The 17,431-nt window shown below is 41.2% G+C and overlaps 1 pseudogene; it reads left to right on the plus strand.

Moving 5' to 3' along the window:
- Positions 1-2,289: 2,289 nt before the first annotated feature.
- On the plus strand, positions 2,290-3,286 carry LOC122126422 (annotated as a pseudogene).
- The last annotated feature ends 14,145 nt before the right edge of the window (positions 3,287-17,431 follow it).

Raw genomic sequence — 17,431 nt, forward strand, 5'->3', positions numbered from 1 at the left:
ACAGAATTGCCTTTAGCCTACTTGTCACAGAATTGAGAGGTAACTGCCAAGTCTCCTGGAATTCAGGGCCAATGCAAGGGATATCTGTTGGTTCTGAGTAACCAGGGCTGCCGTTTCCATGGCCTTTCAGGCTTCCAGATTTGCCTGCTAGATCACTGTGCTTCCTATGCTTCCAGCACCTTTCACTCACAAGGACTAGGGCAGGCCCAGGACTCTGCTTTGAGGTGCCATGTTTGTTTATTGGGTGAAGAATATGAATGTAAGAATCAGCAAACTCACTCAATCCAGGGCATAGAAAGCTGTTCACAGGCTTTCAGGATTTCAACTTGACCATTCTGGGGTTGACTCCCACTGCCCCTACCTTGAAGCATCCTCTTCAGAACCTAGATCAAGAGGGTCCATAAGGGGTCTGCATTGCATCTCAACACTGCCTAGCTGCTTTCCTGCTAAGCTGCTCCTCCTGCACTCCTCCTGCTATGTGTGATGAAGGGGGCCAGAAAATCTATACCAAAATAATCCTGCTATAGCATGTGGGGTCAAAGTTCATAGGGCATAGAAACATTTTCTTGGGTTTTCATACTCAGGAAAATAAGTGATTATTCTCTTTTTTGATTGGTTTTGTTTTTCATTATTTCTGGATGCTGTATATGTAAACACAGACTGGTTCAAATGTGCTCTTTGAACAATGTCTTAATTTGATAAGCAGATATCTCACAATAAGTCAAATACCCAATAGCCCCATTTGTCAAAGGTCTTCTCTTCTCCAACACCTTCAAGAAGATGCAAGAAAGAAAAGAAAATATTTTTGTAACCCTTCTCTTTGATCCATGTGTGAACACAAAGTGTGGATCAAAGTGTGATAGAGCAACAGTCTTGACCAAAAAAGCTCAGGGATAGCACCTAGACCCTGAGTTCAAGCCCTTGGAACAAAACAAAAGCAAAAGAAAACAATCCACAATATGTATGGGATATATGGATATACCTGTATTATAGCATAACTATGCTGTAAAAATAAACCTATTAGAAAATTTAAATTTGTTTTCTTTTGTAGCTCAGTACCAGAAGCTCAGGCCTATAATACTACTTACTCAAGAGACACTTCTCATCAATTCACCAGGAAAAATCTGGGAGTGAAAGTGCTGCTCAAGTGGCAGAGTGCCCACCACAAAACTAAAAGCTAAAACAAAAAGCTTTAGCCCTGTATTTAAACAGAATACTGGACCAAAATATTTCTTTTGTGTCCCTGTCTACCTTCTATCTTTCTAGAGTGAACTGAATCAATACTGTTTCATTTTTACCAGAGAAAAAATTGGATCTGAAAATGGTGCTGGGAAAACTAGATATTCACCTTGAGAAGATTGAAACTCAGTTGCTATCTCTTACACCATACCACCTACACACACACACACACACACACACACACACACATTAATTCAATGTAATCAAAAGATCAGTGCTAGAGAACCTGCTATTGATTACATGTAACACTCAGATTAGCCCCTTCCAAGTCAAATCTCTGGGGCTAGGGAGTGAACTCCAGGCCAGACACACACTAGGCAATGCTCTAACATTTGAACTGTGCCTCTATCCCTTTTTTATTTAATATTTTTGAGAGGGTCTTACTACCTTGATTCAAAGTGCCATTGAATGTATAATATCCTTGCACTGTTCCCCAAAAGCACAAATTACAGCATCTGCCAACATTTCCAGTTTTTCTCATTTTTCTTCCTACCTTCCACACACATAATCTCACTTCTGAAGATACTTTTCTCAGGTATTTGTTCTGATGAAAAACTGACTACTTGCCCGGTGCTAGTGGCTCACGCCTGTAATCCTAGCTACTCAGGAGGCTGAGATCTAAGGATCACAGTTCAAAGCCAGCCCGGCAGAAAAGTCAGTGAGACTCTTATCTCAAATTAACCACTAGAATACCGGAAGTAGTGCTGTGGCTCAAGCAATAGAATGTTCGCCTTGAGCTGAAGAGCACAGGGATAGTGCCCAAGTCCAGAGTTCAAGCCCCATGACTGACAAAAAACAAACAAAAAACCTGACTACATGCAACCCAATTAATATGCAGCAATCCCTTGTATTTGATGCACTGACATTTTATAATCTAAAAAGAAAACAAAAAAATCCACTTAAAGTTCTATGAGGGCAGAGTGAGAAAGGTGAGGAGCCCTGGGATTAGACATGTGGAACTCCTGACCTAAGTGTCAGAGTAAGCACCTTCCCCACATCAGGACCTTCATGACACCAAATCTGCACCTTTGTCCTCTGTCAGTGTCCACAATGACTACCCCACTCGTATCTGCCACCATTTTCAACTTGAGAGAAGCTTTATGCAAGCTTTGGTTGACAAGATGCTCAATGACAGAGCTTCCAGAGAAGGGGCTGCTTGCTGGACAGGAAGGCAGTGGTCTCTCCTGCTGCTGAGGTGTTTCCCTTGGAGGCACTTGCCCAACACCCTGCCCAGCACCAAGTTCCACCAGAGCTAGGTCATCAGCAACCTGAAGGGTGAGCCAGTCCCAGTCTTGTACTCTAGGGACAGCAGCTTCAGAGACTGCTCTTTCTCACAGGTGCTGAGCAGCTGCTACCCAATCAGAAGCAGACCAAAGGAGGCAGGTCAACTCCAGTCACTATAAGACCTAGCTGTTCCACCAATTTGAAGAAAACACCTATAGAGACAAGTGTCACTTCATGCACAGCATCCACAAGCTCCACAGTCTAGCCTGCCATCCCAAGTGCAAGATCTAGCTGGGTTGCACCTTCCATGTCACCAACCTTTGCCTCTATGAGCCCTGCTGCCACTTCATCCACAAAGCCAAGGAACGCAGAGCCCTGGCCAGGACCTTTCTGCAGACCTTCCCTATCTCCAGCATAGCTTTAGCTTTGCTGGATTTTCCAGTGCCAGTGAGACTGCTGCCACCACTGAGCTGCTAGATAGCCCCACGTCCATCATCCCAACACCCATCCTGATTGCCGCTGACCTCCTGGGCTCACCCAACCTTCCTGATGGCACCAATAACCCCTTCACCTTCTAGAGCCAGGTATTTGTTCTTTACCTCTTTCATGGGGCTGCCTTTCATGTCTACCCCACCACCTTCCTATTCTGATTCATGTCTGAGTTCTCTCACATGTTTGATTCTCATGCCACCCCTCAGGATTCTCTCTTGGGTCAAGGCTACCTGTGCAGTGCAGCAGGAGCCATGCTGGGTCAGATTCCCGCATCTTGGACAATTCAGGAGACCTGCCCATTTTCAGCAAACTTTCCATTTCATATGACTAAAGCACCAGGGTAAGGAGGGACACCCCCAATCCATTCCTTCTACTCCCATTCCTCCTGCACCACATCCTAGATCCAATTAATCACCAAAAAACCTGGAAGTGACCTGTATCTCAAGTGGTACAGTACTAGCTTCATGCTAAATGAAGCTCAAGGATAGCTCCTATCCTGAATTCAAGCACCAAGACCACCACAGAACATCAACAATAAAAAGATGAGTGATTTGGAAATGGAAAAAGGCCTTTAAAGTCAAGTAGATCCACTGAAATGGAAAAAAATAACCCTGTCCTAATACTAAAGGACTCAATATTGTACTTTATTTTACTTTTTATCAGTTGTGGAGCTTTAGTCATGGCCTGGGCAATGTCCCAGAACTTTTTTGCTCAAGACTAGCACTCTACTTCTTTAAGCAACAGCTACACATCTTGTTTTGGGGGTGGTTAATTAGAGTAAGAATATCACAGACTTTCTTGCTCAGGCTGGCTTTGAATTGTGATCCTCAGATCTCAGCCACCTAGAAGCTAGGATAACAAATGTGAGTCACCAGTGCCCAGCTAAGACTTAATATTTTTTTTTCCTTGACCCCCCCTCCCCTCCCCCCACACCGACGTTGTAAAGCTCGTTTTGGACATGACAACTTGTACTTCTCATTGTTGCAACAGGTCCACCTGTATCCTTAAACAACTGGTTTTTCCCCATCTCCTCCACAAGTTATACTGACATCAAATATAGTGAAAGCAGGGGTTATACTGTGGAGGAGGGACATACAAAGCAACAAAGAGATAATCTTATAAATGCGTTAGAAACACATCCATGAAAAAAAACATTAAAATACACATCTAAGGGTTCATTTTCTTGACATCACATTATCTGACCTTTTCCGCTTGACTCATACATATACTAGATATTGCAAATAAGGGAAACCATGGGACCTATGTTTCTTTGGGCCTGGCTTACTTCACTTAATATAATTTTTTCCAAGTTTTTCCATTTCCTAACAAATGGGGCAATGTCATTCTTTCTGATGGAGGCATAGATAGGACTTAATATTTCTAAAAGAGGGCTGGGAAGTTGGCTCAGTGGTAGAGCACTTGCCTTGCATGCCTGAGGCCCTGGGTTCGATTCCTCAGCACCACATAAGCAAAAAGAAAAAAGCCGGAAGTGGCGCTGTGGCTCAAGTGGTAGAGCGCTAGCCTTGAGCTGAAGAGCTGAGGGACAGCGCCCAGGCCCAGAGTTCAGGCCCCACGACCGGACCCAAAAAAATAAAATATTTCTAAAAGAGCAGTACTTTTCAAATTGCCTTTGCATTCAAAATGCCCCCTTACAAGATTGTGACCTGGGTTTAAATTAATTGCAAAATTCATTCTAAAATGTGTAAGGGACTATAAGAAATCCTAAACAAACTAATTGGATACTGCAAAAACAAGAGGAAGTTAAGTAGGGGAGGATGACTCACATCTGTGATCTTTGCTACTCAGAAAGAAGAGATCTGAGGATGGTAATTCAAAACCAACCTGAGGAAGAAAAACCTTTCCAAAAATTATTTCCAAAAAAAACAACAACAAATATCTAAAATTGGAGCTATGGACATGAGAAAAAACTGTTCAAGTACAGTATTAACATGTACTTTTCCTTTTTCTTGTATATGTTTTTCCTTAGTTTAAAATTGCCATTGCCAAAATTTTGTTTCTCTGATATATTTATCTTTTGTGCCACCAGTGGAATTTGAACTCAGGACCTTGCTCTCTTGCTTATTTTCTGTTCAACGCTTGTACATAGAACTTTAGCTACACCTCCAGTTCCTGACTTTTACTGATTCATTGAATAAGGGTCTTTAAGATTTGTCTGCAGGTGCTGCTTTGAACCTCCATTTTAGAATTTTAGAAGCTAGAATTAGTGAGATGGTTCATGACATCTGGCAAGTCATTTTCCATTTATGCAAGTCTTCTTTCTCCTATTTACGATGTATTTTATGTCAGTGTTCATATTTCTTATGTATCTTTTTTCCAAATTTTTTATTGTGATTGATTAATGTAATCATATAAAATTATGATTTCACAAATTTCAAAGTATTTTGGGATAGTGATGCTTAGTTAAAGTCACAAACACATTCTAACACTCATGGGACAAATTGTCTATCATGGTCCATAAAGTTTATGAGTTCTATGGGCTTTGACTATACAGTTATTTCTTCCATATTGAGTGATATTGCATAGTGTCAGCTGTTCTCTCTTTCCCACTCATTTCCTCCCTCCCATGGTTGCCTTTAAGTTGTTTGGTTTGTTTTTATCAATGTCCGGTGCAGCCGATGGGTCCCACTGTTGTATGTTTTCCCGTTTCCCTCTAGTTCTGTGCCCTCCTCCTAGTTTCCCTCCGATGTGCACATATATACCATATGTGGTCAGCGGCATGGGGTCAGTTAGTAATGATTGGACTAGATGAGTGGGGGTCTTTTGTTTCTCGAGTCTTGTTTACTTTGTTGTATTACCTTATGTTCTGGATTTAACATCCACTTATCAGGGAGACCATGTGTCATTTGTCTCTTTCCTCTTGGCTTACCTCACTCAACATGATTTCTTTAAGTTCCATCCATTTCTCTGTGAATGCCATTATTTTGTTCTTTCTAATGGCAGCATAATATTCCATTGGATATAAATACAATTTTTTGATCCATTCATCTGTAGTGAGAGCATCTGGGTTGTTTCCATATCCTAGCTATTGTGAACAGTGCTGCAATAAACATAGAGGTGCATGTGTCCTTGTATCCTGGTTCCTGTTGTTCAGGATAGATGCCTAGGAGTGGTTAGTGCATGGTGATAGGCTGGAGTCCACTTTTAGTTTTCTGCATGTGGCCACCCAGTTTTCCCAGCACCAGTAGTTGAAGAGGCTGTGCTTCTTCCACTGTATGTCTTTGGCTCCTTTGTCAATTATCAGCTGACTATAGGCATGTAGTTTTATTTCTGGATCTTCTATTCTATTCCCTTGGTCTTCGGGGGTCTGTTTCTTTTTGTTGGGGGGGGGGGGTCCGGTCGTGGAGCCTGAACTCTGGGCCTGGGTGCCGTCCCTCAGCTCTTCAACTCAAGGCTAGCGCTCTACCACTTGAGCCATAGCGCCACTTCCGGCTTTTTTCTTTTTGCTTATGTGGTGCTGAGGAATCAAACCCAGGGCCTCAGGCATGCAAGGCAAGTGCTCTACCACTGAGCCCTTCCCAGCCCCTCAGGGGTCTGTTTTTGTGCCAGTACCATGCTGTCTTTGTCATTATGGCTCTATAGTAGAGTTTGAAGTCTGGCATCGAGATCCCTCCCTTGTTTTCTTTTTTGCCTAGAATTATTTTGGCTATTCTAGTTCTTTTTATGTTCCATATGAATTTTTGGACTGTTTTCTGTATTTCAGCAATGTATGTCATTGGGATTTTAATAGGAATTGCATTAAATTTGTATATTAATTTTGGCTTTTTCACTACATTAAGTCTGCCTATCCAAGAACATGGAAGGTCTTTCCACTTTCTGGTGTCCTCTATAATTTCTTTCTTTAAGTTTTTATAGTTTTCATTAAATAGTTCTTTTGCATCTTTGGTTAGGCTAATTCCTAAATATTTTATTTGGGGGGAGGGTATTGTGAATGAGGCCGTTTCCTTGATTTCCCTTCCTGCTTGTACATTGTTTGTGTACAGGAAGGCAACTGATTTTTGTGGGTTGATTTTGTATCCTGCTACTTTGATGAATTAGTTTATAAGTTCTAAGAGCTTGAGGACGAAGTTTTTGGGATCATGGAGGTATAGTATCCTGTCATCTGCCCAAAGAGATAATTTAACTTCTTCCTTCCCTTTGTGGATCCCTTTAATGTCTTTTTCTTGCCTTTTTGCTCTGGCTAAGGTTTCCAGAAGTATATTGAAGAAGAGTGGAGAAAGTGGGAATCCTTGCCTGATTTTAGGAGAATTGGTTGTTTTTCCCATTAAGTATAATATTGGCTGTTGGTCTGTGGTATATGGCTTTTATTGTTTTAAGGAATGTTCCTTCTATTCCTATTTTTCCCAGAGCTTTTAACATGAATATTGTCTCTTATCAAAAGCTTTTTTTCTGCATCAATGGAGATAATCATGTGGCTCTTGACCTTGGGTCTGTTGAGATGATGGATTACATTTATTAAATTATGTAGGTTAAACCATCCATGCATCTCTGAGATGAAGCCTACTTGGTCATGATGTATGTTTTTTTTTTATATGTTTCTGGATTCTGTTGGATAGAATTTTGTTAATGATCTTTGTGTCTGTGTTAATCAAGAAGATTGGTCTGTAGTTTTTTGTTGTTGCTGTTGTTATTGGGTCTTTGCTTGGGTTGGGGATGAGTGTGATATTGACATCGTAGAATGAGTTTTAGATAGCTCCCTCTTTTTCTAGTTCATGGAAGAGGCTGAGGAGTATGGGTGTTAGTTCCTTTTTAAAAGTCTTACAGAATTCCGTAGTGAATGCATCTTGTCCTGGGCTTTTCCTTGTTGGAAAACTTCTGATTGCTTCCTTTATCTCATTGTAAGATATTGGCTTTTTTAATTGATTGGTTCTTTGTTCAGTTTGGGTAACTTGTATTTCTCTAAAAATGCATCCATTTCTGATAGGTTTTCTTTCTTTAGAGAGTATGGATTCTGGATATAGTTCTTTAGAATTGCTTGGATGTCTTGGGTATTTGTTGTGATTTTTCCCGTGGCATCCCTGATCTTGTTAATTTGGGTTTCCTCTCTTAATTAATCTTGCCAAAGGTCCATCAATTTTATGTATTTTTTTAAAAAACAGCTTTTTGTTTTATTAATTTTATTTATAATTTTCTTAATCTCTATCTCGTTAATTTCAGCTCTTAATTTGGTAATCTGGTTCTGTCTAGTAACTTTAGGTTCCACTTTTTTCATGTTTTTCTAGTAGTTTACAACATGGGATTATTTACTTAGTCCATCTCTATTTTCTTGATGTGGACACTGAGGGCAATAAATTTGCCCCCTCAGGAATGCTTTTGCTGTGTCCCACAGGTTTCTTGATGTGTATTCATTTTCATTGAATTGTGGGATCCTATGTATCTTGTTAAATATTTTCTCCCCAAACTAGGTTTTTGGTGTTATTTAGGGTGAAATTTTCTTAGATGTTTGCATGAAGCACAATGGATGTGTAATGATACTTGAATTCACTGTTGGAAGAGAGTCCCATGTACCACTACATTTACTCTGGCATTTGTCCCAAATGACAGATTATGAGCTTGAGGATCAAGGAGGAACACCTTTCTAGGATGTCTGGTCTGCTATGTCCTAGAGCTAGTGTAGGGACCCTATCACCATATAGAGGCATGGCCTGAACTTTTGCCACTGCCTATGCATTTAATAGTTGCCTCTATATTCAGTAGATTCTCTTGTACAGCTACAGGTGTTTTTCAACCCACTCAGGACCCATGTGCCTGGGTCATCAGATTATAGGAAGAAAAAATCCACAGTATATAGGATTCAAGAATTGTACAACATAAATATTGATGTTTTAATAGAGTTAGAAGAGTAAATAAAATAAACATTTTACATCAATCATGACAAAAAGTAAAATAGATATTTTCCCAGGGAGGGGAGAAGGAACCTATAACACTAGATCATCCTATAAGTTGCCTATAAGCAGAAATGCTAGGTCAGGGTAGTCAAAGGGATCTACCACCTCATTACAGGAAGGTTTTTCTTCCTGAGTTAAGGGAGGGACATATTCTAATTTTTCCATTGGAGATTGGTTTTCCTGCAGCAGATATTCTGTGAGGACAGACTCCCTTTCCTCAACTGAATCAAGCTTTCAGACATCACTTATTGGTGCTTCTGAACACAGACTGGGGAAATTTTCCTCAAACCCCATAAGTGCTGGTTTATCCTGTATGCCAAGACATGTCCTGATTTGACTCACCTGGAGCTGATCTAGGTAGACTGTGAAAGTCAAGTGAATAAATTCTGGATCTTCTTCCACTGTAGTACCTGCAGGTTCATCTGCGTCATGTGTAGGGTTCAGAACAAGTGGGACACCCACAGGACTCAAAATCTGCTTGGTCTTTTCTGCAAATGGCCTTATCTGCTCTACATTCACATTCTTTCTGGAGTCCAGTGATGACTCCAGATCTCCATCATCACCATTGGTGACATCACTGAGGGTTCTTTATTTCGAATTCAGGGAAAGCTGCTCTATGGTGATCGAAACCTGAGAATGGAAATAGGTAAAGGATTCTTAGAGTGGAGTCTATAAGTTCATGTGTAATTAAACTGCCATGAGGTTTTAATGAAGAAAGCTATTTAACTTGAGTTTGGACTGAACAGTGGTGAGAAGGTAGGGTGTTTCTAATCAGCACCGATGCCTGAATATTTTCAAAAAAGAACAGGCATTACCTGGCAGACAATATCCATAAAAGGACATTTTGTCTAGCTGGGTTGTACTAAGGGCTCCTGGCCAATCACCATCCTGAGAAGCCCATCCTTAGGGGCCTAGTTTCGATCACTACTCACAAAGTCTTGGCACCTATGCAAGGACTCCTCCTTTTTCTTGCTCTGATAAGTCATGTGTCACTCCAGCTGGTCAAGAAGGATGTGTAAGAGGAAGAGCAAGTCCAAGAGTGCAAGTTGAATATGACATAGTATATGAGTTTATTCAGGGTGTCATGGTTCCTGGGCTCATAGAAGTCATCAGGGGAAAAGTCCATCCGCAAAGTGAAGATGGAATAAAGGGTTCTGGGAGCAGATTGGTGGCAAGGTGAGAACCTGCCCTCCCCCTTCTCTGCCTCACATAGCCCCTTTCTTACAAACCCCATGCAGAGGCTGTCCATCCTCTATGCAGAGGTGCATTTATTAGGAAGTGGGAGGAGATTCCTGGGATTAGGATGCTTCTCACAACCCAGTTCTAGAAGCTGCTGCAAGACAATTCTCCAAATTTCTCACTGTGGGTTGTTTCCCCCAGGATATGATTCTCTGCACACAATATTCCCTGTCATCGATAAGAGACCACAACCACACCCACACCTGTGCCATCTGCCAACTACTAAAGTCCCAAGCCTTAACTCCCTGGTGGAAGTCATAAATAGTGTGCAAAGGAGAAATGTGTACTTTGAATCAGAAGCCTCAAAGATACCCAGTTTGCTAGGAGAGGCCTTCTCTTTGTGCCAGAGTTCACTTACTTCTTTACTTGTTCATCTTCCTCACAGTTAGGGCAGAGGGCTCTGTACCTATGGGAGGACAGGAGAACGTCACTTTAATGGCTCCTCTTTTCAGAACTAACAGGAAACCTAAGGATCTGGCTAAGTCCCAGATGGGAATGTGAAACTGAGAGACAACAACAGTGAAGTATGTCTATTCAGTCCTGTGAAAATTCTGCTAAGAGGCTTAGAGAAGTCTGTTCAAAGTAAATGTGCCAATGGTTCACCTCCAATCTTAGCTAATCAGGAGGCAGAGATCTGAGAATCACCATTTGAAGCAAGTCTGGCAGAAAAATTTGAAGACATTTATCTTCAATTGACCAGCAAAAAGGCAGAAATGACCCTGTGACTCAAATGGTAGAGTGCCAGCTGTGAGCACCAAAGGATTGGTACTTAGACCCTGAGTTCAAGTAGCAAGACATAAAAAGTAAATGGTTCAGGGGCTGGGAAGGTGGCTCAGTGGTAGAGCACTTGCCTTGCATGCATGAGGCCCTGGGTTCAATTCCTCAGCACCACATAAGCAGAAAAAAAAAGCGGGAAGTGGCACTGTGGCTCAAGTGGTAGAGCACTAGCCTTGAGCTGAAGAGCTGAGGGACAGCATCCAAGCCCAGAGTTCAGGCTAACAACCAGACCCCCCCCCAAAAGTAAATGGTTCAGGACTTACAAATGGAAGGCATCACCGCTGGCTCAGAAGTCATTTAGCCACCTTTGACACCCTAGCCCTTTCTCTGATTACATTATTTCACAGGCCTCCAGGATTACTACTGAAAACTTATTTACAAATGATAAATGTGATTTCCTGGAGCCTCAGCTAGGTGAGAGTTACTGGCTCATGCCTATAATCCTGATTTGTCAGTAAACAGATTTCTAAAGCTCCAGTAGCTTCTGAGGGAAATGAAATGTCCTGGCTGGCCAGTCCTAAGAAATTAGCCATGGTGTGTTCTTCTTTGTCTTATGCCAAGCTCTTGTGAGAAGACCCCAGTGAAACAAACAGTCTCAGATTGGAGCCAGTACTCCCAAGACTCATCCATGAGGGCTGGCTGAGCAGCCCTGGATTGAAAGAGGAGCATTCACTTTTTAAACATAATAGCCAGCACTTGCTCCATTTTCCCACAGTCTATAGTTGTATAGGAAGTTTTGAATAAAGAAGAGATCTCCTTTCTGGTGGGCAAGGACTAGGTTCATCACAAGCATCTCCAGGCTTGCCTCCACGCTCCATACTTTACAGGGTATATCCCAGGTTGGAGCCGACTCCTTTTCACACTAAGGTGGTAAAAAGAATGGATCTTTCAAACATGGAATTGGGAGCACACTTCAAATTGAGTAACTGTAATAGAGTGGATTGAAAACTACATAGAAAGAATTATTTCAATATAGACACTTAAAAGCACACAAGAAGATGGTACTAGTCTGAGTAGGATGAGATCAAATAGGTTTTCTATCATGATTACACCTCGCCTGAGTTGCTCTGTATTTCTCTTGGTTTCTACTTGGACAAAGGCCTGAGAAACTAGATTTGGTTCTTGGTACTGATCCCATGTCTGCAGCGTTGAGTGACGCACTCACACCTCTCTTGCCAGAGACCCGAGTCTCCTGACTTTTGGGGGGGGGCGGGCTGTCGTGGGGCCTGAACTCTGGGCCTGGGAACAGTCCCTCAGCTTTTCAGCTCAAGGCTAGTGCTCTACCATTTGAGCCACAGCACCACTTCCAGCTTTTTTCTTTTGCTTATGTGGTGCTGAAGAATTGAATCCAGGGCCTCACGCAGGCAAGGCAAGCACTCTACCACTGAGCCACCTTCCCAGCCCCAAGTCTCCTGACTTTTGAACACAGAATAAGAACATCTTTCTTGTTCCAGAGCCACAGGCCAAGTGAGCTGACTTGAACAAACTTTCACAGTTTGCTATCACAGTCCCATGTTCTAATCCACTGTGAGGGAGTCAAGGTCACCTCTCAGGTTCCAATAATCTAAGCTGCTTGCTCATGTAAGACCTTCCCCAAAACAAACGAGTCTGAAATCACCACTTCCACATCACAATGTACACATATGGACATAGTAAACAGCATACCTTGTTTGTCAAATCCCCTAGGTACTGGCATGCTCTCAGCTTCAAGGAGCCATTCCTAGGTCAGATCCATGCCTTACTAGTCACTATTCCTATCACCCGGCACAAATCATTTTACTTCTCAGGGCACTCTCAGCCTGCTCTGTGCTTCCTGCACATGTTTTTTTACATCTATATCTTAGGACCTTATTTTGTTTCTGTATCCTAATCTTCTGTTTGCCCTTAAGAGCAGTCATCAGCAAAATATGAAAGTACCTAGAGGTGGGAAGATCAAAGAAGGATTGGTAAACAAACATTACACACATAGATATTTTTACAGGTGTCCATTCTTGTAAGAAAAAAGACTTTTTTTATTCTGTTGTCAAATATTTTATGAAGTAGGGAAGGGGAGAAGGGAAAAGGTGCATTTGTTTTTATTGTTATGATGACTACTATTTTAAGAATACTACAGCATTTAAGGAATGTTATATATAAAGCTAGATAGAAAACTGCTATTTGGTTTTTTTTTTACAAGCTATTTGTTTATACAGTACTTGCCTCTGAAGTCTTGGCTTCTGTGTGCCATGATCTATCCTTCTCCTTCAAGAAATACAAAAATTAATTTCACAAATTGCCGAGCTGTTGTCCAATCTCTGGATGTGAATGTAAGATACAATGTTGCTTTAGAGAGAGAGAGAGACAGAGAGAGAGAGAGAGTGCATGCTCACACACTCACATGAATATTTTAGGCTTGTGCTCATGGTTACCTTGAGTATCTTCTGCTCAAAACTAGTGCTCTACTACCTGAGCCACAACTCCACTTCCAGCTTATTGTAATTAATTGGAGATGAGAGACTCACAGAGTTTCTTGCCCAGTCTGGATTGGAACTGAATCTTCAGTTTTCAATGTCCTGTGTAGCTGGGATTATAGGTAAGAGCCACCAGAATCTGCTGAGAGATCACGAAGGTTGCAAGTTTCAGTCCAGCTTCACAAAACACTATATCCAGCAATTGTAAATCCCTACATGATGGAATGTGATGGAATGAGGATAAATTAGGGGTATAGTATACTAGCATAACTTACATGATACCCTGGTCTCAATATCTACCATCACAAAACCAAGCAAAATGAGGCAATTTCAAAAAAATCCATCTTATAATAATTTAATTGTGAAAATAATTAAAAAGGAAAAACATTCTTATTTATAGGGGGTAGTGGATGGCAGAATAAGGAAAGGAAAATTGTATACTGCATGAAAATTATTCTCTGGTATTGTCATGGTGGATATATGTTAATGCTTTACAAAGCAGCAATAAATAAAGATATATCTACTACTTGTAATCTAACGTGTCTCTATCCCTATCCACTTCCAATCCTTTAGTGAACATTATCAATTTATGGATGTTTATGGTATATTCCAAAATAACAAGTAGAGTCATGATGTTACCAAATTACATTGGTAATCAAAGTTTTAAGAGATGAAAGTGCTATCTCTGCAGTACTATTTTTTGTTGGTGGTTGTGGTGGTCACGGAGCCTGAACTCTTGACCTGGGCCTGTCCCTCAGTTCTTCAGTTCAAGGCTAGCACTCTACCACTTGAGCCATGGCTCCACTTCCAACTTTTTTTCTGCTTATGTGGTGCTGAGGAATTGAACCTGAGGCCTCATGCATGCAAGGCAAGCACTCTAGCACTGAGCCACCTTCCCAGGCCCTGAAGGTGCTAATTATATCGAACTGATTATTATGTACTCAACAAGGACTGTATTATCATTATACACCCTAAGTATGTACAATCACTACTTCAAATTTAAGCAGAACACATCAAGGTTTTGAAGACATATGCCTGTAAAGCTATCTACTTGGCAAGTTGACATTAGTTCAAGACCAGTCTAGTTATATCTACACAAAGCTCCTTCTCATTCACCTGCTGTGTGGTGGCACACATCTGTCATCTCAGGTACATGGGAGGCTGAGAGTAGGAGGATTTTAATCCCTGGCCAGCCCAGGAAAAAGTTCCTTGTGACTCCAACAAACTACTCAGACAAAGAAAGAAGTGGTGCTGTGGCTTAAGTGATATTTCCACAAAAAATTCTCATAAATGTGTATATATATTAAAAAGGTGGGACTGTAGAGGAGGCTCAGATAATGGTAGACAGAATGGTAGACAGAAAAATCAAAGGCAAATAATTTCAAAGTACAGGTCAACTATGCATAAGCAGGACATAAAGAACCTCAATGACAGCAGTTGACCAATAGTAGATTGTGGCTCTTTAGAGGAAAAGAAAACAGCAGAGAGGATTTTTCTACCAAAATATATGTATTTCTGAATCACTATAGTGAAACTCCTTGCTGGGTGCAGGTGGCTCACGCCTGTAATCCTAGCTACTCAGGAGGTTCAGATCTGAGGATCACGGTTCAAAGCCAGCCCAAATACTTCTTCAAATAATTTGTTCCAAGCAGGAACATCTGTCAGACTCTTATCTCCAATAAACGACTAGAAAACTGGAAGTGGCGCTGTGGCTTAAGCAGTAGAGCACTTGCCATGAGCTAAAGAGCGTAGGGACAGACAGTGCCTAGGCCCAGAGTTCAAGCCCCACAACCAACCAAAAACAAAAACAAACAAACAACAACAACAAAAAAAAACGTAGTGAAACTCCTTGGTACAGTTCATACATACACAGAAATGCCAGGAAAGAAAAACAGGCTCAGATATGAAGGTGGGCACAAGTGGGAAAGGTAGGGAATTGAATCTTTTGGGAGAAGAATTATAGAGGGGCTGATGTTGATTGGGATATATTTTATATATGTGTGGAAATTTGACAGTGAAATCCTTTTGTGGCTAATGTTTGGTAATAAAAATTGAATTATTTAATCTAGCAGCAATAGCTCAATTCTAGCTACTTAGGAGGCTGAAGTTCTACAGAAACAAGTTTCAAATCCAGACAGAAAATGTTATTGGAAACACAGTCTTTAAAATAATAGGCAAAATCTAGCTTGCATATGTGTTTCTATCATAGCTGGGTCAGCTGAGAAAGCAAGGTAAGAAAGAGCAAGGCTCTGATGTCAAAAACCAGTACTTGAAGGGGAAAAGAGGTATTTTATTAGTCATAAGAATTGTCTGTATTCAGTGGATATAAGTTCACATCAAATTCATAATTTAAATTTTTTACCCAGTATTATGAGCTCTATTTTATATTGTAGATACCACTTACAAAACAAAAATGTGATGTATGTATGTATGTATCTCTCTCTATATATATTTATCTATCTATGTATCTATTTGTCTATCTATCTTCTATCTATATGACTGCCTGAGTGTCTTCTATTTTGCCAGTTCTTGAATTCAGGGCATGAACTCACATTCCTTAGGATTAGCTTGATTGCTCATGGCTGGAAAACAACTGAGCCAGGCCTCCATTCTGTCTTTTGGTTAGTTTATTACAGATGGAGTCTGTGGACTTGTTTTAAGGGTAAGAGTGGCTTCAAACAATTATTCTCCAGTTCTCAGGAGAAAACCAGCTAGGCTTATAGGCATGGGTGAATGGTGGAAGGCAAAAGGCTTTCTTTCAATGAGGTCTAGTTTGTTTATTATATTTGTCAATAATATTGTTGGTATGTTTTTTGAAAAAAGTAATTTCCTAATGCAATATCATAGTGGTGGAGCACTAGTCTTGAGCAGAAAGTTCAGGGAAAGACCTTGGCCCTTGGTTCAAGCCTCAGGACACACACACACACACACACACACACACACACATAGCCTAAAAGGTATAAAAACTATGCCAACTTTCTCAGGACACAAGGCTTTTTTTACATAGTTGCCAACTTTGGCTCAAATACACAGGCATCCAAAGAAAACTTGATTTTTATCTATTCTGCATTCGTGGTGATTTCTTCAAATAACCAATTCAAGGTTCTAAAACCCACAACATAAAAGATCTCATTGAGATAAACAGATGGACACACAACTGTAATCCCTTCACTCAGAAGGTTTTAGCAGGAGGATTGGAGTATGACTCAAATGTGGTTGACACATCAAGACCTAAAGTAAAACACATCAAAAATGAACACATGAATAAATAAAGTATCAGTCCCTTGAACCCCTGCCTTATCTTCTTTACTCCCTAGGTTCAGGATTATGGTGTTCACTACATCACAACCTGTTTAGTTATTTTAAGAAACAGATGGATGCTGGGCGCTGGGGGCTCACGCCTGTAATCCTAGCTACTCAGGAGGCTGAGATCTGAGGATCGCGGTTCAAAGCCAGCCCGGGCAGGAGAGACAGTGAGACTCCTATCTCCAAGAAAAACCACCAGAAAACCGGAAGTGGAGCTGTAGCTCAAGTGGTAGAGCGCTCGCCTTGAGCTGAAGAGCTGAGGGACAGCGCCCAGGCCCAGAGGTCAAGCCCCATGACCGACAAAAAAAAAAGAAAGAAAGAAAGAGACAGATGGTTTTCCCTGATGCAAAGGGTCAGAAAAGGGTAAATGGTGTTCAGAGTCCTTTGGTGGAAACAAAGTCCTTAGCACAAAATGCAGGGATGTTCTTATTGGTCTGTTCCAATGTAAACACAGCAGATGGGCTCCTAACTCCAGGCCCCTGGACAGCAATGTCTCTGTGCAATACTAGGGTGAAGGCAGTTCCAGACACTAGAGGAAGAGCTGATTCTATGTGAGGATGAAATTCAGCAGGGTCAAGCTTGCTTCTCAATACACACACCACCACTACCCTTACCACCATTACCACTACCACCACCACACGAAAGAGTCTTTAGCATTCTGGCCATCTGCCTCTCCCCAAAACTTATGCTATTATACAAGTTATTCCAAGACAAACTCATCAGTGTTGAAAGGATTGAGTTGCCACTGTTCTTTCTACACCTTCCAGTGTTTCGTGTTTCAAACTAGAAAGCTCTAAG

The sequence above is a fragment of the Dipodomys spectabilis genome, unplaced genomic scaffold, assembly GCF_019054845.1.
Source record: "Dipodomys spectabilis isolate Male_0828 unplaced genomic scaffold, ASM1905484v1 ptg000278l, whole genome shotgun sequence".
NCBI lineage: Eukaryota > Metazoa > Chordata > Mammalia > Rodentia > Heteromyidae > Dipodomys > Dipodomys spectabilis.